We start from the raw sequence: 22472 nt of genomic DNA, 5'->3' as shown, positions 1-22472 counted from the left end.
TTTAAAATGATTTTGAACGTACAGTTTAGCAACTAAAGTAAAAGCTTCCTAATTCTAGGTTTAGCTTTTGCTCGCCGCTGTCATTCTCACTGGAATGTGTGTACTTAATATAAACTACACAAGACTCTCGGGAGAACTATTTTTAAAGAATGGCTGAGAGGGTTGGATGAGGACTGAGCATGAAGTAGCTGAAATTAAACATTCCTGAGGTGATTTTGTATGTCACCTAGGAGTTCCTTGACTTTTAATGGACATAGAATATTTTGATAGATGCTACACTTTTATGTAAAAGTGTATTTTTCAAGAAAAAGATATCAAATTATTTTGGAATTAAGTTAGGTTTTCCTTGGTTGCAGAAGGCATTTAGAGCTCCATGGATTTTTGCATTTACTCTTTCTCTTACTCATCTCTCTCTCCCTCAATCACACAACAAATATTTGCTGAGTACCTACTATGTGCTAAGCGCTATTCTAGTTGCTGGGGATATAGTAGTTAAAAAAAGAGACAAAAACTTTTGGTCTCATGGAGCTTATGGGCTGCTGGGGCAGACTAACAGTGACCAAGAAAACTGAATAATATATGTATATGTTAAAAGAGTTGCCATAAAGTTGACTCCAACTCATAAGGACCCCATGAGTATCAAAGTAGAACTGTGCTCCATAGGGTTTCCCATGGCTGACTTTTCAGAAGATTTAACACTTAAATCCCCAGTGTTCTTCTTTATTCCCAGTTATTATTATACTGTCATTTTTTCTCTTAGCCTTCCCTCACAGTCTTTTTAAATTACTACCATTGACTTTCCCTCTTAAGGTGCTGGCTGGGGAAAAGACTGTCTCTGTTATAAACATACGACCCTTTTAATTTAGAAGGACATGCACTGAAAATCATCACAAAGAAACCAACAAGGTAAGCTGTTTTAGACTCTATTGCTATAAACAATCAACACCAAACATAAAGGTGTAAAGCAATCATTTTATGACACTGGCAAAATCTATGGGCTAGGAATTCAAAGAGCAATGTGGATGGCCTATTTCTGTTCTGCAATGTCTGGAATCCCAGCTGTGAAACAAAAATCTGGTGGTAACTCGCTGACTGGGGAGCTGGAATCCTCTGGGGATGTCTTAACTCACATGGTTGGCAGTTGATGTCATCTGATATCTTAGGTGAGTAGAATATGGAACATTTTCTTTATAAACTATATTATGCCAGTTGAGCTAGATGTTCCCTGATACCATGGTCCCCACACCCCTCAGCCCAGCAAGTCAGTCCCTCAAGGAGTTTGGATGTGTCTATGGAGCTTTCATGACCTTGTCTTGGACGAATTGTGCTGGCCTCCCCAGTATTGTGTACTGTTTTGTCCTTCACTGAAGTTACTGCTTATCTTTTGACTATTTACCTCGCCCCTCCCTCGTAACCATCAAAGACTCTTTTTGTGTGTAAACCTTTTCATGAGTTTTTACAGTAGTGGCCTCATACAATATTTGTCCTTTTCTAATTGACATTTCACTCAGCATAATGCCCTCCAGATTCATCCATGTTATGAGATGCTTCACAGATTCATCATTGTTCTTCACCCTTGTGTAATACTCCATTGTGTGTATGTACTATAGTTTGCTGATCCATTCATCTGTTGTTGGGCATCTAGGTTGTTTCCATCTTTTTCCTATTGTGAACAACGCTGCAATGAACATGAGTGTGCATATGTCTATTCGTGCGACCGCTCTTATTTCTCCAGGGTATATTCCTCGGAGTGGGATTGTTGAATCATATAGTATTTCTATTTCTATCTTTCTAAGGAAGTGCCATATCATTTTCCACAATGGTTGTATCATTTTGCATTTCCACCAGCAGTGCATAAGAGTTCCGATCCCCAGGCAGCCTTTTCAACATTTGTTACTTCCTGTTTTATTGATTCATGCCAGTAATGCCAGGTGAGATGGTTTCTCATTGTGGTTTTGATTTGCACTTCTCTAATGGCTTTTTTTTTTAATGGCTATCGATAGCGAGCATTTCCTCATGTGCCTGTTGGCCGCTTGAATGTCTTCTTTGGTGAAGTGTCTGTTCATTTCCTGTGCCCATTTCAATTGAATTATTTGTCTTTTTGTTTTAGAGGTGTTGGATTTTCTTGCAGATTTTAGACACCAGATCTTTGTGAAGTCTGTTGATGAGCATAAGTGTTTAATTTTCAGTAGATCCCAGTTATCTAGCTTATCTTCTGGAGTTTGTGTGTTGTTGGTTATGGTTCGTATCCTGTTAATGCAATGTGTTAGGGCCTTTAGCGTTGATCCTATTTTTTCTTCTATGAACTTTATAACTTTTGGCTTTATATTTAGGTCTTTGATCCATTTTGAATTAGTTTTTGTGTGTGGTGTGAGGTATGGTCCTGTTTTATTTTTTTTGCAGATGGACATCCACTTTTGCCAGCACTATTTCTTAAAAGGAGTGTCTTTTCTCCATCTGGTGGAACTTGGGACCTTGCTGAAGATCAGGTGACCATAGGTGGATGGATTTACATCTAGGTTCTCAATTGTGTTCCATTGGTCAATGTGTCTGTCATAGTACCAGTACCAGGCTGTTTTGACCAGCCATAGCTGTATAGTATGTTCTGAGATCAGGTAGTGTGAGTCTTCCTACTTTATTCTCCTTCTTCAATAGTGCTTTACTTATCCTGAGCTTCTTCCCTTCCCATATAAAGTCAAAGTTAATGATAAGTTTTTCCACGTGTTTAAAGAATGTTGTTGGTATTTGGATCCATATTGCACCGTATTTGTAAATTGCTTTGGGTAGAATTGTCATTTTCACAATGTTGAGTCTACCTACCCTAGAGCATGGTGTGTCTTTCCACTTATGTAGATCTCTTTTTTTTTTTTTTTTTTTGCAGTAGTGTTTTGTAGTTTTCTTTGTATAAGTCTTTTATATCTCTGGTTATATTTCTTCCCAAGTATTTTATTTTTTTAGGGGCTATTATAAATGGTATTGTTTTCCTGATTTCCTTTTCATCATTCCCTTTATTGGTGTGTAGGAATACAGCTGATTTTTTATGTTTATCTTGTATCCTGCTGTTCTGCTGAATCTTTCTATTAGTTCTAGTAGTTTTCTCTCAGAGTCTTTTGGGTTTTCTATGTATAGAATCATATCATCCGCAAATAGGGATGGTTTAACTTCTTCATTACCAATTTGAATGCCCTTTATTTCTGTTTCTTGCCTTATTGCTCTAGTTAGGATTTCCAGCACAATGTTAAATAGGTGTGGTGATAAAGGGCATCCGTGTTTTGTTCCTGTTCTCAAGGGGAATGTTTTCAGCCTCTCTCCATTAAGAACAATGTTGGCCATTGGCTTTGCATAGATGCCCTTTATTATTTTGAAAATTTTACCTTCTATACCTATTTTATCGAGAGTTTTTATCAGGAATGAGTGCTGGACTTTGTCAAATGCTTTTCCTGAGTTGATGGAGATGATCATGTGATTCTTTTCTTTCCTTTTATTTATGTGGTAGATTACATTGATTGATTTTCTAATACTGAACCATCCTTGCATGGCTGGTATGAATCCTGCTTGGTCGTGATGTATTTTTTTTTTTGGTATGATGCTGAATTCTATTGGCTACTATTTTGTTGCAGAAGTTTTGCATCAAATTCATGAGAGATAAAAAAGTTTTGCATCAAATTCAAGAGAGATAGTGGTCTGTAATTTTCTTTTTTTGTGATGTCTTTGCCTGATTTTGGTATAAGGGTTATGCTGGCTTCCTGGAATGAATTTGGAAGTTTCGCTTCCTTTTCTATGTTCTGAAATAATTTGAGTAGTACTGGTGTAAGCTCTTCTCTGTATGTTTGGTAGAATTCTCCAGTGAAGCCATCTTGGCCAGGGCTTTTTTTGTTGTTGTTGGGAGATTTTTTTTTATTACTTTTTCAATCTTTTGTTATGGTTCTGTAAATTTTCAACATCATTTTGTGTTAGCTTGGGTAGATAGTGTGTGTTTCTAGAAACTTGCCCATTTCATCTAGGTTTTCAAGTTTGTTGAAGTATAGTTTTTCATAATACTCTGCTATGATCCTTTTTATTCCAGTTGAGTCTGTTGTAATGTCCCATATTTCATTTCTTATTTCAGTCCTCTCCTGTTTTTCTTGTGTCAGGCTGGCCCAGTGGTTGATCCTTTCAAAGATTTTGGTTTCATCGATTCTTTCTATTGTTTTTCTATTCTCTGTTTCATTTATTTCTGCTCTGGTCTTTATTATTCCCTTTCTTCTGGTGGCTGTGGGCTTCTTTTCTGTTCTCTTTCTATTTGTTCAAGTTGTGTAGCTAATGTTTTGATTTTGTCCCTTTCTTCTTTTGTGCTGTGTGCATCTATTGCTGTAAATTGACCTCTGAGCACTGCCTTTGCTATGTCTGAAAGGTTTTTGTGTGATGTGTTTTCATTCTCATTTGATTCTAGGAATTTTTTGACTCCACCTCTGGTTTCTTCTATGACCCAGTGGTTTTTAAACAAGGTGTTGTTCAGTTTCCATGTAATTTTTTTTCTCTTCTTTTCCTGTTGTTAATTTCTACCTTGATGGTGTTGTGGTCAGAAAAGATACTTTGTGTTATCTCAGTGTTTTGGAGTTTGTTGTGGCTTGCTTTGTGGCCTAAGACGTGCTCTATTCTGGAGAACGTTCCATGTGCATTGGAAAAGAATGTGTACTTTGCAGCTGTTGGGTGTAGTGTTCTATATATGTCTATGAGGTCACGTTGGTGATTGTGCCCTTTAGCTCTTCTGTATCTTTGTTGAGTTTCTTTCTAGGTGTTCTGTTCTGTCCTTTACTGAGAGTGGTGTGTTGAAGTCTTCTACTGTTATTGTGGAACTGTCGATTTCTGTTTTCACTGCTGTTAGAGTTTGTTTTTATTTTGGAGCCCCTTCATTTGGTGCATAGGTGTTTATTATGGCGACGTCTTCATGATGAATCATCCCTGTATTCATTATATAGTGCCCTGCCTTGTCTCTTATGGTGGATTTTGTTTTAAAGTCTGTTTTATCTGAGATTAGTATTGCCACTCCTGCTCTTTTTTTGGTAGTTGTTTGCTTGATGTATTTTTTCCATCCTTTTACCTCTTTGTTTCTAAGGTATGTCACTTGTAGACATCATATTGATGGATCCTGTTTTTTAATCCATTCTGTCACTCTCTATCTCTTCATGGGTGCATTTAGATCATTTATATAAAAGGTAATTATTGTTATGTTTTAGTTATTGCTGTCATTTTGTAGTGCTTTTTTTTTTTTTTTTTTTTTTTGCAGAGCTAACATTTTCTTTGTTCTTCTTACTCTCCTGTTCTAAATTCCTTTTATGTGTGAATTTTTTTCCATTTGTTTTGTTTTTGTAGATTTTGTTTTTTCTGAGACTTTATGTTTTTCTTCTTTATTTTGATGAGTAAGTTTGTTAACTTTCTTTGTGCTTACCTTGAAATTTACCTTTATCTCCCTGGATTTGAACCAGTCTATTATTACTTGGTATCCTCTTGCCTTCCTCTTTGTTGGTAAGTTCTATACCTACACCATTTATTCCCTCTTTTATTGTTCTGATGTTGTTGTTATTTACAGATTAACCTGTCTTGTTTCCTGTTGTAAATCTTCCAGTTTTGGATAGTCCTTGAGAGTTCATTTCCTACGTTGGCTTCCGGCTGGTGCAATCTGGCATCTTAGATTTGGGCTGTGGTCTGATGTTTGTTCGCAAGTTAAAATGACTCCCTTTATAATTCTTGCAAGTTTGGCTTGGTTTTTAAATAGTCCCTTAATTTCTGTTTACCTGGAAATATCCTAATTTCACCATCACATTTGAACGCGTGTTTTGCAGGATATATTATTCTTGATTGGCAATTTTTTTCCTTCAAAGTTTTATATATGTCATCCCATTGCCTTCTTCCCTGCATGGTTTCTGCCGGATAATCAGAGCTTAGTCTTATTGTTTCTTCTCTGTATGTGACTTTTTGTTTTTCTCGAGCTGTGCTCAGGATTTTTTCTTTATCTTTGGTTTTAGCAAATGTGATTATGATATGACTTGGTGATTTTCTTTTGGGGTGTATCCTATATGGGGTTCATTGACTTTCTTAGATAGTCAGTTTTTCATCTTTCATGATATTAGAGGTTTTCTGTCAGCAATTCTTCAATGATCCTTTTTGTGTTTTTCGTTTTCTCCCCCGTTCTGAAACTCTGACCACTTGCAGATTTTGCTGTTGATTGTAGCCCACATAATGCTCAGGTTTCTTCGTTTTTTTTCCTTCTTCCCTCAAATGGAGTTGTATCTAAGTGTTTGTCTTCAACTTCACCTATCCTGTCTTCAAACCTGCTCCTCAGACCTTCTATGACACTGTCCATTTCTGAAATCTTGTAGTTTATCTTTTGGATTTCTAGTTCTTGTTTTTGTATGATTTCTAGTTGTGAAGTTATTTTTACATTTTTTTCCTGTATTTTTTCCCCCGAATTCTTCCATTTTTTGTCTGTATTTTCCATGTTTTTTTTTTTTTTTTTTTTTGCCCTTTCCATGAATTTGTCTATTTTTTCCTCATTTTTTGGTCTATTTTTGCTTCAACTCTTGGATGGCTCTGAATATTAGAGATATGAATTTCCTATCAGGTAATTCTAGTGCCTTTTCTTCTACTGAAAGGTCATCTGGTGTTTTATTTTGGATACCTATTGGAGCTTTTTTTAAAAAATATGTTTTGATATTCTCTGCTGTCTTTGTAACATTCAGTAGTTATTTTCTTCAGTTATCGATTGTAGATTTGTTTGTTTTGTCCTGCTTTTTTGTTTTATTTTGTTATGTCTGAGCTGCTGGGCTGTACATTCTTTGTTGTTTGCTCATCTGTGGGCACAATATTTTTCACCTCCTTGTCCAGTGGGCAGGGCCAGTTGCTCAGCTGTTGTGCAGCAGGGCACATCCACCTGAAGGGGAGGGGCTGGGATAGGTTGTTTGTGGCACATACTAGGGCCAACAGGGCAGCCTGGGATTAATTTCAAGGCAAGTTCCAGTAGGCCATGTCTGTGCTGCTCAGGGTGTGATGTTCATTTCAGGGTGCAGATAGGCTGATAGGAGGGGAGAGGTTCTGATGTGTGGAGCTAAGATGGGTTTGTGAAAGAGGAGAGGTGAGAGAAACAGGTGCCAAAAACAAACAAAGAAAAAAGTGCTAAGGGAGTTTGCTGTTGGAGTGGAGAGATGAGAAACCAAGAAATGGAGAAAAACACAAAGTTAAAAAAAAGAAGAAGAAAAGAAAAAGAAATAAAAAAGAAATAAAAAGAAAAGCCTCCAGGGATTCCACCCTTGTGCCTGGGAGGGCCGGGGAAGTGGATCCCAGGCCTCGCAATATAGCCTGGCTAGAAGGGGTAGAGATGTCACACAATGCCAAGTATTCAGGAGACAAGAAAAGAAGGTAACTATAGAGAGAGGTGAAACTGAGAAACAAAGAAAGACAAAAAGGAAAAATGAATAAAAAAGAAAAAGAAAGAAATGCCCCCAGGGATCCCACTGGTACAGCTTCACAGACCGGGGAAGTGGCCCCAAGTCACACAGTACAGCCTCCTAGAAGGGGCTCCAAAGTCTCAAAAAGAAAAAGAAAACAAACAAACAAAACAAAGCAAAGCAAAAAAGAAAAGAAAAGAAAAGAAAAATCTCCAGGGATTCCACCAGCATGTGAGCTGGAGAAGCTGTTCCCTAGTCGAGGGGTGCTTTCAAGAAGAAGAAAAGATGGATACGAAGCCAGGTGTTTGACAGAAAGTAGGGGGAGGTGGCAAGAGGCATGGAAGAATAAAAAAGAAGCAGAAAAAAGCAACATCAGCAACAAACAAATGGACTGTGGGGGCCGGCCACTATGGGCAGGGTGAATCCAAGTGGCAAGGGGCTGAAGCCAGTGCCTCTTGGTCAAGAGGCTGTGGCTAGCGGGAAGCAAAGGAGACTGAGCAGCAGGAGGGAGAAGGATAGGGGGGTTGGAAATTGTATATCATTGGCTACCAGTTGCTCTGCTGGGAGCTCTTGTAAGCTGCTTTCCCATACTCCCTGTCTACTTATCTCTGACGTGGGTGGGGTGAATCCAAGAAGCATGGACCCTGCAATTCTCAGCCGGCCAAGTGACAGTAGCCAGCTATGAAGTGGGGGAGGTTGAGCAGGGGTGAGAGGGATGGGGGTTGGAAAAGTGAATATCGCTGCTTACTGGGTGTTCCATCTCCTGCTGGGAGCTCCATGATGCTGCTTTCTCATACTCCTTGTCTGCTGATCTCTGATGGGAGTCCAAGATGGCAAGTACGTGCTGTGCTAACTGATAGGGGACCTCTGCATGTATCTCTCCTCACTCTGTTTTCTGTCAGTTTCTTATTGCATTCGTTGCTTGGCTGAGTTCTTTATCTCTTCCTTTGACGCTTATGGTTCAAGGATTGATGTTTGTCTCTGTTTTACTTAGTTTTCAGGTCTTTGCTGTGAAGGGATGACATAGTGCTTCTGTCTATAGTGCCACGTTGGCTGGAATCTGGTGGTGCAATTGTAGATGGGATGAGTTAAGAATCTGAAGAAGTGGGAAAATGAACCATGCTGTCTAATTTTTGATCTTTGTTTTGGCAGCTTCTATGGCTATGTGAATCAGGAGAAGCCTCCAGCCTGATCCATAGACTTAGGCCGTTGCAGCTTCTACAGCCATGTAAGCCATTTCCTTAATATAAATTTCTCTCTATGTACATTTACGTGGTTTACTGGTTTAGCTTCTGTAGAGAACCCAGCCTTAGACACTGACCTCTTACCCAGCTTAGATTAAACATGTGTCACTACAATCACTCCTTGCATGTACCCTCAACTCCTTTGCCTTTTCCTTTACTGTTCTCACCCAGAAAAAGCCCAATCCTGCTTGAACCCAACTCCACTCACTTGGCATCTGCATCTGTGGAGCAGAATATGCCTCGGGAAAACACCTAGCCATGGTGACTGATCTTACTTTGATTTTATGACCATAAATCCAAGTGGGCCCACAGCACAGCCCTGCAGTCCTAATTGTTTCCTTTCTTCCCTGTTATGATCCATGATCCATGATCCCATAAGATTGTTTGTCACCTTCTCCTCCCCCCTCAAACCCTTAAAACCCTCACCACTTCTCATTCTCATGGATGATTCTGATTCTTACTTCAATGAGAAAATAATGAAAACAGAACGCTCTCTTCCTGGCAACATCCAACCTTTCACCCTATCTGCATCTGTATATTTATGCTCTGCCTTTCCTCCTTTTTGCAAAGGGTAAACTGTCCTTCCTCTATCCTAAAGCCCTAACCCTTTTTTCCTCAAGAACGTTGCTTCCAGAGCTATTCCCAATCTTTCTGGCAACAGCAGTTTTTCTCTCCTCCCTGTGGGATCACCATACAAACATTTGATAATATATTTCATCTTAAGACAAACGACCAACCCAGGTCAACAGCAAATAATTTTGTAATAAAAAAATAAGTCCATATATATCTGGGAATCATGTATTTTTATTTGCTGTCTAGCAACCCTAGGTACTGCTCATTATTAGTTGGTTTTTCGCCTTTGGTGGGGTGTGGGTGGCAAGAAGAACTCACCTGGGGCCTCTCAATGTTCTTCTCTCCCCTGACATACTGTTCTCTCAGAAGGTTTCATCTAGTTTTCTCTTTTGGTTTCAATCCTGCTAAGCCTTTCTTCCTTCATGAGTGTTATTAGATGCATGAATGTACTGGTTAATTATATTTTATTTATTGTTGTTTGGTACCATATTTCAGGACTCAGATTTTCCTCATGGTACAGGGTTACTTTTACACTTGGGTTTTGCTAAGTACTGTTTTCATGCTTGTTTCTGATTGCTCTGCCATTGTACTTTAATTCATTCTTTGACTTACGTTGTATAGAAGAATTTGTTTAAAATTTTTTCAAGTACTAGGATTTTTAATTTCTTCCTCAGGTATTGATTTCTAATGTTATTAGATTGTGGACTGAAATATGTTCCATGCCGTTTCTGTTAAAGAATATATCAGTGTTTCCCTTAGTAGATACTATAGCCTCATTAAAAAATGTTATGTGAGAACCTGAGAGAGAGCACCTTTTTTTTTCAGAACCCATGGAACATTTACAAAGATTGATTACAGGATAGTAATAGCTAACAACATATTCTTTTCCCCTCAATTGTAGACATTATGCCATTGTCTCCTGACATTTAATGTTGATGGAAAGTATAAGTTTAATCTGATTTCTTTCTTTTGTAGATGATCTGTTTCTTCTACCCAATTACTTAGACTCTTTTCTTTGAAGTTTAATTATGTTTCTATGTCTCTGTTCTACTGGTTTGCTAATCATTTTTATTTGTGTAGAGTGAGCCTTTTTAATATGCACATTATTATCTTCCTTTATTTCAGAAAATAATTTTCTATAATCACTTCTATTATTTTTCCATTCCATTTACTCTGTTCTTTTCCTCAGGACTAAAATCAAATTGGATGCCTGTTATCTTTATTTTGTGCCCATCATTTTTATCTTTAATCACTTTTGTATGTTTTTCTTTTCCTTTGCATTCTATGTTCTTCCTCTAAGCACACTTCCATATCATCAACTCTGTTTTCACTAATATTGATTCTACTCCTTACTGCTACCAATGTAATTTTCATTATGTGATATGTTATTATCCTAATTTTTTCTTTTCATTTTCTTCTGTGGTATTACCTCTTCATCGATCTCACAAATCCCTTCCTTAATGTTCATTTTTGTAAAGCCTATTTTTGTGAAGTTTGGGTCCTCTTTAATTCTTCAGATTTTGGGAGTCTTATATTTTATCTAGAAATGTTTTTTGTTCCACAAAGAAGCGTTACTTGGAATAATTGTTCTTGCAAAGTATATTCTTTGTCTTTCTTATTGAATCATTTTTTTTTCCTCCTTTCTTTACTCAAGAAGTGGGTAGTGGAATTCTCTTTCCTTCTAATTTGCTCTATGTGATTTATTTGGAACTTTAAAATTGTACCCCTGGGCTTTGAGGTGGAGAACTGAATTCCATTTACCCTTTTAGCTGCTTGAGGGGCAGGGGGACAAAATAAGGAGTCTTAATCAGCCTTCACAGTCTTTGCCATTGTATATGATGAGATTTCTGCCCAGGGGCCCACTGCCTTTCAGCTTTTATCCACTCCCACCTTAGGTCAGCAATTCACACCGGCAGAGCCCTGGGTCATTTGGGGACCTTGGAACTCACTGTGAAGACATATTGTTTTCTGCTTTAGGGTTTATTTAATTCAGCAAAGCACACTTTTGGGTTTATTCCTCCTCACCTCCAGGTTTATTGTTCCTCCTCACCTCCAGATGGTCTCATCTAATAAGAAAAATAAATGTAAAATAACCACGTGTGCCAATCTTCGGTCTCACCTCTGACATATAGAAGTTGCTCTATAAATATTTATATGTTTGTTGAATTAATGTTTGTGGTGTCCCCTGTGGAGTGCTTTCAACTTTTGCCCCTAGTTTTACAATTATAGAATTTAGGATAGGATCTTTTAAAACTAGCACTTTTTTTTTTCTTTTAAAGGAAATCTACCCCTGTCTTAGGGTTTGAAACAGAACCAGCAAAACATATTGCTGTTCTTGTTGTTAGCTGCTGTCGAGTTGGTTACAACTCATAGCGACCCTGTGTACAACAGAAGGAAACTGCCCATTCCTGCAATCATTCCTATATTTGAGCCCACTGTTGCAGCCACCGTGTCAATCCATCTTGTTGAGGGTCTTTCTCTTTTTCGCTGACGCTCTACTTTACCAAGTGTGATGGTTAAGATCGTGTGTCAGCTTGGCTGGGGCATGATTCTCAGTGTTTTGTCAGTCATATAACGTTGTGATCGCTTCCCTGTTGAGATTTGATATGTGATCACACCCATGATGGAATCTACTGTGAATGGTGCCAGTGGGGGTGGGGCCTGTGGCAGCTCACCATCCCCTCAGCCTTCATGTCTCTGCCCTCCGCCACCTAGTGCTTCCTGCTCTCCTGCCAGAGCCTTTGCTTGATCTGGATCCTGCAGCTGGTTCCTGTTCTTTTGACCTCTGGTTCTTGGGACTTGAGCTAGCGGTTTACCTGTGGTCTTGCCTGCTGATCTTGAGATTCTTTGATCTTCACAGCACGTAAGCAACAATCATGGTTTCTGGTCTGCCAATCTTGGATTTGCCAGCCCCTGTGGCTACATGAGTCAGCAGAAGCCTCTTTGCTGCCCCTCAGACTTGGGATATTGCAGCCTCTAAAAACCATATGAGCCATTTCCTTGATATAAATCTCTCTCTTTCTATATATATTTATACTCTTTACTGGTTTTGCTTCTCTAAAGAACCCAACCTAAGACACCAAGTATGATGTCTTCTCCAGGGACCGGTCCCTCCAGATAACATGTCCAAAGCATGTGGGATGAAGTCTCATCATCCTCACTTCTAAGGAGCATTCTGGCTGTACTTCTTCCAAGACAGATTTGTTCGTTCTTCTGGAAATCCATGGTATATTCAATATTCTTCACCAACACCATAATTCAAAGACGTCAGTTCTCTTTCGGTCTTCTTTATTCATCATCCAGCTTTTCCATGCATATGAGGCAATTGAAAATGCCATTGCTTGAGTCAGGTGCACCTTAGTCCTTAAAGTGACATTTTTGCTTTTAACACTTTAAAAGAGGTCTTTTGCAGTAGATTTCCCCAGTGCAATACGTTGTTTGATTTCTTGACTGCTGTTTCCATGAGTGTTGATAGTAAAACATATATATATATAGATAGATAGATAGATAGATAGATAGATAGATAGATAGATAGATAGAATGCGAGAGAGAGAGAGAGAGCTCCGGTAATGCAGTGGTTAAGAGCTAGAGTAAGCTATGGTGAGCTATGGCGGCTAACCAAAATGTTGGCAGTTCGAATCTCCCAGTCACTTCTTGGAAACTCTATGGGGCAGTTCTACTCTGTCCTATAGGGTCACTATGAATTAGAATTGACTCAGTGGCAAAGGGTTTGGTTTTACATATGTATATACAGCCTGGAGTTGGGGAGCCTGGTACCTGCAGGGTCTGCTGGAACATTCTGGGAGGGATCCACTTGTTCTGCCTCTCCTTGGAGCACCTGAGTAAGAGCTTTGGCAAAGCAGAAGTTGGAAGGGCAGAGGTACTGGATTCAGGAAAAAATGAGATGTTTTGAGGAAGGGGCAAGGTCTATTCCGATCGTTGACAATTGGGCACTGAGGATATTTTTCTAAGTTGCTTAGAAGTGTTCAGAAGCAAAACCTTTTGAATTTGAATCATTGGATTGTTATTGTTACTCTCCAGAGTTACAAGTTCTGAAACGAAATATTTTGCTGTTTCCCTCTAAGACCTGATATTTATCAATCTTGGCTCCTGCTTTAGAGCAATTTTTTTTTTTTTTCCTTTCAATAAGAACTTGTCTGTGATGGAAAAGCCTCTTCCCCAGAATTCCCAGCACATTTACAGAGATTGAACTCGGGGTGGAATCCATTTGTCAGGGAAAGTTTGGAGAGGGACTCCTGGTCTGTTGGCTCCTCTTAAAGCCCCTCTCAAATATAAAATTCTGTGGCAACTCCTAGTATATGATGTACCAGTGCTTCCGGAATCTCAGTGGGGCTAAAACTACCACCTGTACTATTGTTAATGTTTTTCATTAAATAAACTTTAAATTGACTGTTGAAAAGGATTAGGCCTGTTCTAAGCAATAACATTCATGGAATCACAAGTATTGTGGGCTGTTTTTTTTTTCTCTTACAAATTAAAATTCATGACTCATAAACTATGTTCATTCTTGTATTAATTAAAACCACCTTGTGTCTCCCCAATGGTATAAGACCTCACATTGGGAAATTCTGGGATAGTGTTTTTAAGCTTAGTGTCAAATGAACATAGGACTCTCTTACTTCCCCTAAATGGACAAACCAACTGAGACAAGCAACCAATGGACAGAGGCACCAGGTTCCTCCAGTACTCCTATCCACCTCTAAATATTAGCCAGAGCTGCTGTGTGTATAAATATTTGTCTCCTCTCACCGAGTTGCTGTAAGTCAGAATCCACTCTACAGCAATGGGTTTGGTTTTTGGTTTTAAGAAGGTCTCAGTTTGAGTGGCAAATGATTAACATGCTCATCTGCTAACTGAAAGACTAGACATTTGAGTCCACCCAGGGGTGCCTCAAAAGAAAGGGCTGACAATCTACTTCAAAAAAATCAGCCATTGAAAACCCTATGGAGCACAGTTCTAATCTGACACACATGGGATCACCATGAGTCAGAGTCAACTTGAGAGCAACTGGCAACAACAACAGAGTCTCAGCGAAAGAGGACCCATGTGACACATTTTTCTTCCCAGAAATAGGAAGTTAAGCTTCAGCATTGGTGTGGCCAAATAATGTTCTAAGAAGCTGGAGAAATGATCCCAGAAGCTGAGATATCTGCTGTCTCTCTCTTGCCCAGACAACAAATGGCATGGGAGGTGGATCCATAGCACAGCATGTGACAAGATCCAAAAGGGCCTGAAGAGACTCGTGATGGATAAGAGACTAGAATTTCACCGGAACCTCAGACCCTCATTGATCTTGGCTCTGGAGGTGACCAGTTCCCCAGAACACAGGGGCTTACTTGCTCACATTAGCCAAAGGACAGGGAGGTATAGGTATGCAGATCATGTTCCCATGAAGAATTGGAATCCCCATTGAACAAGACAGCACTCTGTTACATTTATTTTAATTGAGAAACTAAGTAAAGAAGGACTACTGCTTTTAGCAGCAACTACAGGGAGAATTCAGAATGACAGAAATGTAGTTACAGTGGTACTTAGATTAATAAAGTCCCTGGGAAACATGCCCTTTTACAAGGAAAATGACTATAAATCATGAAGTTGCTTGTACGTGCTTTTTCTTGACTAAAAAACAAAAACAAAAACAAACCCCCAAACAAACCTCAACAGATGAAAAAATCCAAGCAAATTAACCAAAAACCTCTGTTTCACAGCTTGTGTTGTCTCTTCACTGAAGTGAATAAGGAATTCTTTGCGCAAAATTTCTTTCAAGCTTCCATATTCATCTCTTTCTTACTTTGCCACCATTCTGCCCACATATCCCAGCTTACCATCTCTCCAACTTGAAGTCAGTGGTCACTCCCTTCCCCATATTCAATGTCCGAGACTTTCTTTCATTTCTTCTTCCTCTGAGAAGAATCTGGAAAAAAAAGTCTTTAGTGATGTATTAACTCAACATATTTGTGAGCGTGCTCCACAGGATGTAGCATTTTTTAGATTAGATTTAATGGGTGTCAGTTTGTTGTACTGTGGTGGTTTGTGCATTGTTGTGATGCTGGAAGCTATGTCACTGGTATTTAAAATACCAGCAGGGTCACCCATGGTGGACAGGTTTCAGTGGAGCTTCCAGGCTAAGACAAACTAGGAAGAAAGACCTGGTGATCTACTTCCAAAAATCAGCCAATGAAAACTTTATGGATAACAACGGAACATTGCCCAACTTGCTTGCGTTAGACATGTCATCTGTGGGATCAATCAATAGAGGAGGTCATTGTGTTTGGTGAAGTGGAGGGCCAATGAGGATGTGGGAGACCCTCAGTGAGATGGATTGCCAAGTAGTCACAATGCTAAACTCAAACATGTCAGTGATTGTGTTGAGGGAGAACAGGCCAACATTTCATTCTGTTGTACATATGGCCACTATGGGTCAGAATTGACTCAATGGCAGCTATCTATCTGTCTGTCTGTCTGTCTTTCTATCTAACCATTAGGAAAATGTCAAATAAGTTTTGACCTTCAGGGTTGAACAACATGAATGTGTTTCTTTACTGCCAATCTTTTGGTTAGCAGCTAAGTATTTAACCATTGCTCCACCAGTGCTCCTTAGTGGTTTGGATAGTGGTCCCAAAAAGATAAGTCCTGGTACCTATGAATATGACCTTATTTGGAAATAGGGTCTTTACAGATGTGATGAAGTTAAGGATCTTCAGATGAGATCATCTTGGACTTAGAGACCACCCTAAATCCAATGACAGTGTCTTATAAGAGACAGAAAAGGAGATGACACAGAGAGACACAGGAAACAAGGTCATGTGAAGACCATTGCAGAGACTGGAGTTATGCAGCCACTGACCTAGGAACTCCAGGAACCACCAGAAGCTGGAAGAGGCAAGGAAGGATTCTCCCCTAGAGGCTTTGGAGGAACCGTGGCCCTGCTGAAATCTGGATTTTGGATTTCTGGCCTCCAGAACTTAAGAGAATAAATTCCTATTGTATCAAGCCACTCAGTTTGTAGTAATTTGTTATGGAAGCCTTATGAAATTAATACAATGTCCTTTGTCTCTGATTTTGGAGTGTGGTGACTTAGGCTTTGACATTTTATTTTTAAGAAAGATTAGGCACCAGTGAGGAGTGGGCAGATATTTTTTGAGGGCAGGTGCTGAATCTATTTTTTGATCACTGAAAATAAAGTTGATATTATCTTTTGAGATGGTTGGTTGGGGGGTGGAATAGATTAGAAGAAGTGTCCATGATTTCTATCCCAAAGTCAGTTGCCTTCCTTTTTGGTCTGTCTTAATTTCTTAGGGCATCTATAACAAAATACTATAAAGTGGATGGCTTTAAAGAACAGAAGTTTATTTTCTCATAGCTCTGGGAGCCAGAAGTTCAAATTCAGGGCATCAGCCATGTTGGATCCTTCTGAGGGCTTTGAGAGAGAAACCATTCCATGACTTTCTCCTAGTTCCTGGTGGCTGCTGGTGATCTTTGGGGTTCTTTTGCTGATTAGTGATGCAGCTGCATCTGTGGTCACATGGCATCTTCCCCCATATGTCCTTGTTTCTGTGTCTTTCTCCCCTTTTATAACACATCACTCAGAAAGGATTAGAATTAGGACTCACCTTACTCCCATATGACCTTGTTTAACTTAACTGATAACAAAAGAAAAATCCTATTTCCAAATGAGGTCACATTGACAGGACAGGGATTAAGACTTCAGCTTTTTTTTGTGTGTGGGGGGGGGCACAATTCAACCCTTAACAGTCTCTTTCTAGGGTTTTCATGTCTTGGTGAAGGGCCCTTGCATCCATTTTGTCTTCTTCACCTTCCATACCTAATCAATCACAAATCTTAATAATGTTAACTCTCAAATATTCCACCAAAATATCCTCTTATTCATCTATCTACTGCTACATTTGAGTTCAGGCTTCATCATCTCTTACTGGGCTACTGGAGCCTAATAATTGATCTTACTGTATTTACTCTTGCTCCTTTTCAAGACATTGTGCAACCATAGACTGTTACGTATCTCTTCCACCACTACTTCAAATACTATCATGGATTCCCATTTCTCTTACATAAAGACCTACATCTTCAATATGTGCTATAAGGCCTGCTATGGTCTGGTCTTTATAACTTCCCAGCCTCATTTTATACCCTGTTTCCCTATGCTCTCTTCTGCCTAGTCACATTGCTCTTTTTTCAGTTCTTCAAATACATCTGCTGTATTTGCCACATAGCATTGCATATGATATTTACTTTTTCTGGGACATCTTTTCTGCCCTGTCATAAAGTTAATTTTCATTCTTCCTTCAGGTCCGAGCTCAGTCATTAGTTGCTCTGAGAAGTCTTCTCTGATCTTGATAATGAGTAATTTCTCCTTGTAATATACCCCTTTCTTTAGCAGTTCTCACAGTTGCATTGTTATATTTATTTGTGTGATTGCTGCCTGCTAAACTACATGCTCATGAGAAGAGGAACATGTCTGTTTTTGCTAAATGGCACTGAGTAAGTGTTCAATAAGCTTTTGCTGAATAAATGAATAAAAAACTAAATGAATTAATGAATAAGCAAAATCACAAAATAATGAAGAGAATGAATAGAGGCTAAAGTCCTTTCTGCTCCCAGTCTCTTCTTGTCAGAGAAGGCTTCTTCCCTGTTCTGAGCTCATAGTAACTTCTCTGTCTCCATGACTACTTAATTGTACTAAAGTATGTACTCCAGGGGAGGCAGTCCCCATGGTGACTTTTAACCTGCTGTATCAACAGAATTAATCTTCTAGCTAAAGGGGAAGAAATATTATGCTTTTCGCACCTGAATAAAAGCACCTTCTTGGTCACAGGATGCCTATGCTACCTGCGCCTAAACAAAGGCACCCTCCTCTTACCTTCCTTCCTGGTTCCATGAAGTCCATCACATATGCCCCTCCAGTTTATACTATAAAAACCCCAGGCCCAAGTTCCCCTTTGTTCCCTTGCCCGTGACACATTGAGGGGCATGCATGGATGTGACCAAAAATTTCCCACCCTTAGGCTGGAACATTCTGGGAGAACCTGGCTCTTGATAAACCGTACTGTTTATCATTGTTCTAATTACTGTAAGTAATGAAAGTGATAAGTAGTACGATCCTTCCTTTTGATCCAAAAAGTCCTGCACTGTCTGATTTATTTCACTTGGAACATCGTAGCCACATCAGTTGATCAGCATTCTTGACCACACTATGCATCTCCATTGGAATCTAAACCCTATTTGTGTAGGGTTGTTGCACAATAAATGTTGCCATCAAAAATGGAAATACAAAAGATCCGGGTTATTTCCAAACTGCTACTATTGTGAAAGATCAACCCTGCTTCATCTTGATAATCAGGATCATTTTTCCCAGTCAGCAGCCTAATACCATGTTTTGCTTGTTAGCTTGAGGATCCCCAAATGGCATATCTCAGCTTCCAATTCAGTTGAGCCATTGTTGGGCCCTTGTGAACATACTACCTCTTAAATCATTAGATGTCAGTGTGGAAGAGATGGAAAGCAGATGTTTTATGACAAGTCACTCTTTGGTTTGTGCACTCACATATTCTGATCAGGGGAGGAACAACAACATATATTGGTTTCTGATTCAAAGCATTTATTGTATTCCATTGGATAGCACTTCAGTTTCAGGAACTGGTACCTAAACAGAGTATTCAATAGGCCATCCCACTGTTTCATGAGGTCAGCTCTTCTGGGTGATGGGGTACAAAATGACTGGTTAATCTTATGAGTATTGGCCAACTGTCATATTTATTTCACTGCAAAATGAGCTCCTTGCCAGAAGTAGTACGGTGTTATACCATGACGGTGATTACAGCATTAAGTTCACAGATGATGGAGCTACCAGAAACATTGTTATCAAAGAAAGCAAATCCAAATCCAGGAAAAGTGAAGGCAAAGTAAGAATAAATACCTTTCCTCTCCATGATGAAAAGGATAGAATTAAATCAAATAGCCATTAGATGGCTGGCTGGCTGGCCCCCTTGAGATATGGTGCGATAAAGTGTACCATGAAGTGTTACACTTTTCTACTAGCAATTAGAACACACATGTGGCAGTGTCAGCCCTGGTGGGAGGAAATCTATATTGTTGAACTCATGCATAACATCCATTCCTGCCTCTATATCTACCTTGTTCATGAATGCAATGAGTAAGCATGTGTTGGCAGGGGAAAGAGGCTGACTAACATCCGTTCGTTCATAGAAAGCCTCCTGCTAACTGGGGGTGTTTTGGTAATTATTCATATGGGATAAAAATATCTTCACACTGGTTCCATTCTGATAGGTCCACTTAGCTCTTCCCCAAATCTCTTTTTCACAAATCCTCCAAGGGACTTGATCTTTCTAGGTTCCTGACCATTTGGCTGAACCATTAACCACTGTCCATAAACATGCATACATCCGTAGGGTCGCTATGAGTCAGAATTGACTCGACAGCAATGGGTTTTTTTTTTTACCTTAGGCCTTCTCTGCTTCAAAGCAAAGTGGCCCACAAGAAGACCTGCTCAAGAGTCCAACCACTGCAGCAGTCCACTTCTGGTACCAGAAGATTGGATAAATCAAGTTTAAAATGCCCTCATGGTCAACTGAACATAGAGAACTTTTCTTTAGACTTTAAAAGCCTTTTGGAGTAAGCTTTAGGAGTGGGCACATCAGCAGTGATCAGTGAGCCACCAATTTATGCCTTCATGAATTGCTCAAGTCCGATCTCATAAATACCATGTCCACTTGATAATGGGGAGCTCCTGGGCTTATTCCTATTTATGGATTGTTGGGAGTAACTAATGTCTAGTTTCCATGACTCCTGATTGCCTAGGATAAGACAGTCTCTACCAGGGCTCAACAGCAAGCCAAGAGCCATTTCTTATAAGGAGAATAGTTATTTAATGAAGAGTATATGATTTTACTAAAAAATTCTCAAGGCTACTTTTCCCACTGGGGAGAGTTATAGGCCCCTTACAATGTCCTATTCTGCTGCAGACAAATTTAAGCAACATTGTATCCTTCTGGATCAGAACTCCAGTGGTTGGTGCCCTGAATCCTGCTTATTGCAGTCTTTGGGAACTTCCAGTAAAAGGTATAGAGAGACTCCTGGTATAGGTCTCCTTTCTTTCCTCCCTCCCACCTTCTTTCCTTCCTCTCCTTTCTACTTTCCTTCCTTCCTTCTTTGATGTATTTTTTGAACTCCCTCTACCCCAATCTGCCCTACCTGACCACAGACAGACCCTGGCTCCTTTTCAGTCTTCAGACTCAACGCAATCCCTGCCCTTTTCTCCCTATACCCCAAGACTGCCAGATATAACTTTTATAATTCTGGCACTTTTGATATTACAATGGTTAACACTTAATTCATTTTTTAGTGCTGTAACTCTTCCTTAGTCTGAAGTCCTGGAACACATCACTAACTCGCCTACATCCTTGACCTTTGTCAGAAACTTTCTAAGTGGAAGAAATGTGTTGAAGCCACACGTCCTCTTTGTTAATGGAAGCGTCACATATTAAGTTAAATTTGTCTTGGGATTTGGGTTGCTGCTGAAACTGGGGCTTGTGACATATAACAACTGTAGGGAGCCAGGATTTCTGCTTTTTTATTTGAGAGATGTTCCCTCTGAGAGTAGAATAAGTGTTTCTTCGTATCATAAACCTTTCCTCAGCAAGGGCCTTCAGATTGTTTGGTCACTGCATCAACAAGGCTGCATCGCAGAAGGAAGAACACACTCAAGCATATTATTCCAGCTAGTTCTAAAGGCCTGGGGAAAGATGGACTTGAAGTGTTAGACTCATGGCTTCACTCTTTATGGATTCACCAGGTTATTGCACTTCTTTTCTCTTTCCTAAAGTCTCTCCTCTTTCTTAATTTCTGTCCAGACAAAATGCCATCTCCCATCACAAATTATTTCTGCGTATTTATGGACTAATTCTGTGTGCTTCTTTATTTCTATGAACCTCTCAGCCTCTTGTTTTTCTCCCTGGGAATCATCATTTCCTTTATCATAGCATTTTTACTCCTTGTCACTCATCCCTTTCACTTTAGATATAACTTTGTGACCTCCTGACACCCTAAACTTGGCACAGCATCCTCAGAGCAGTCTTAGAAATTCATGCCATTTGTTTGCTCAGTGGAGTAGTAGAATTTTGTACATGTGGTGCTCACTTTTCTTCCTGGCCAAGCTTATGATATAAACTCTTTTCTAATTTGCTGTTCTTCTTTGCTCCTTGGTGTTTTTTTTTTTTTTTTTAATCATTATTGGTTTTCTATTTCCTCTAGTCCCTTGTGCATGGTGAGCTTCTCAGCTGAATGAATTAGCATTTTTCATATTGAATTTTATACAACTCTATCTTGTCTGTGTTTCCAGGCTTGTTGTATGTTTTTCTATTATTTTATCTTTGCTCACTGGTACTTGCAACATCTCTTAGATTAGTAATATCAGGAAAATCTCATTAACTTGCTGATCACTCTTTCGCCCAGATCTTTATTAAGATGTAAATATTTAACACCAATTTCTTAGCATCCTGCTAGCCATTTCAGTTTTTTACACACTTCTTTGAGGCAGAAGGAGAAAGGACCCTGTAGGTGTGTCTGTCAATTCTATTAATACTTTACCTTACATATCATCTAGATGTGCTAATTTGTTTTCCTTAGATTTTTCTAAGTCGTCTTTCACCTCTACTTTTCTGTCAGAATTTTTTTTCCAGGATTATTATCATTTATTAATTGTTCATACTTAAGAGTCTTTCAATGTTAAAGATGGACTCCCTTGCCCACACCCCCATTGCCACAATGTTTTTTTGTGAGGAAGGAAAAACCATCCTTTATTGAATTCTGATTATGTTTTGATGTTTTTATTTTTTTATTGAATATGCAGCACTGCCATGTAAGAATGGTTTTATAACCTCCTTTTTATAGATTTTGAAACTGAGATACAGAGAAGTTAAGCCACCTTAATCTTGGCACACAGCAAAGAAGTGGCCCAGCTGGGATTTGAATGCAGGTCTTTCTGTATTCATGGTCCAGGCAGGGTCCACTGTACCACACTGACTTTAGAGGGTCAGTTAGTCAGTCTCTCAGGCAGTAAACTGCTCTGTGGCCTGTTGGCTCTGTGCCAATGGTTTTGGTTTGTTTGGAGAAAGCTGAGAGAAAGTATCCGGTGAGGAAGGCAGTGAAGGGTCACTGATGATGAGGTAAG

The 22472-nt window shown here is 39.3% G+C and overlaps 1 long non-coding RNA gene across 1 annotated transcript in view; it reads left to right on the top strand.

The window, feature by feature from the left end:
* The first annotated feature begins 8634 nt into the window (after positions 1-8634).
* The window catches only part of LOC135228705 (uncharacterized), a 378080-nt gene continuing 364242 nt past the window's right edge, over positions 8635-22472 (top strand). Inside the window, exon 1 of the long non-coding RNA XR_010319486.1 lies at positions 8635-8655. This is a non-coding gene — a long non-coding RNA (uncharacterized LOC135228705). The remainder of the gene's footprint in view (positions 8656-22472) is intronic.

Source organism: Loxodonta africana, chromosome 26, assembly GCF_030014295.1.
Source record: "Loxodonta africana isolate mLoxAfr1 chromosome 26, mLoxAfr1.hap2, whole genome shotgun sequence".
NCBI classification, from domain to species: domain Eukaryota; kingdom Metazoa; phylum Chordata; class Mammalia; order Proboscidea; family Elephantidae; genus Loxodonta; species Loxodonta africana.
The sequence above is the reverse complement of the archived record's forward strand: the minus strand, read 5'-3'. Positions and strand labels throughout refer to the sequence as shown.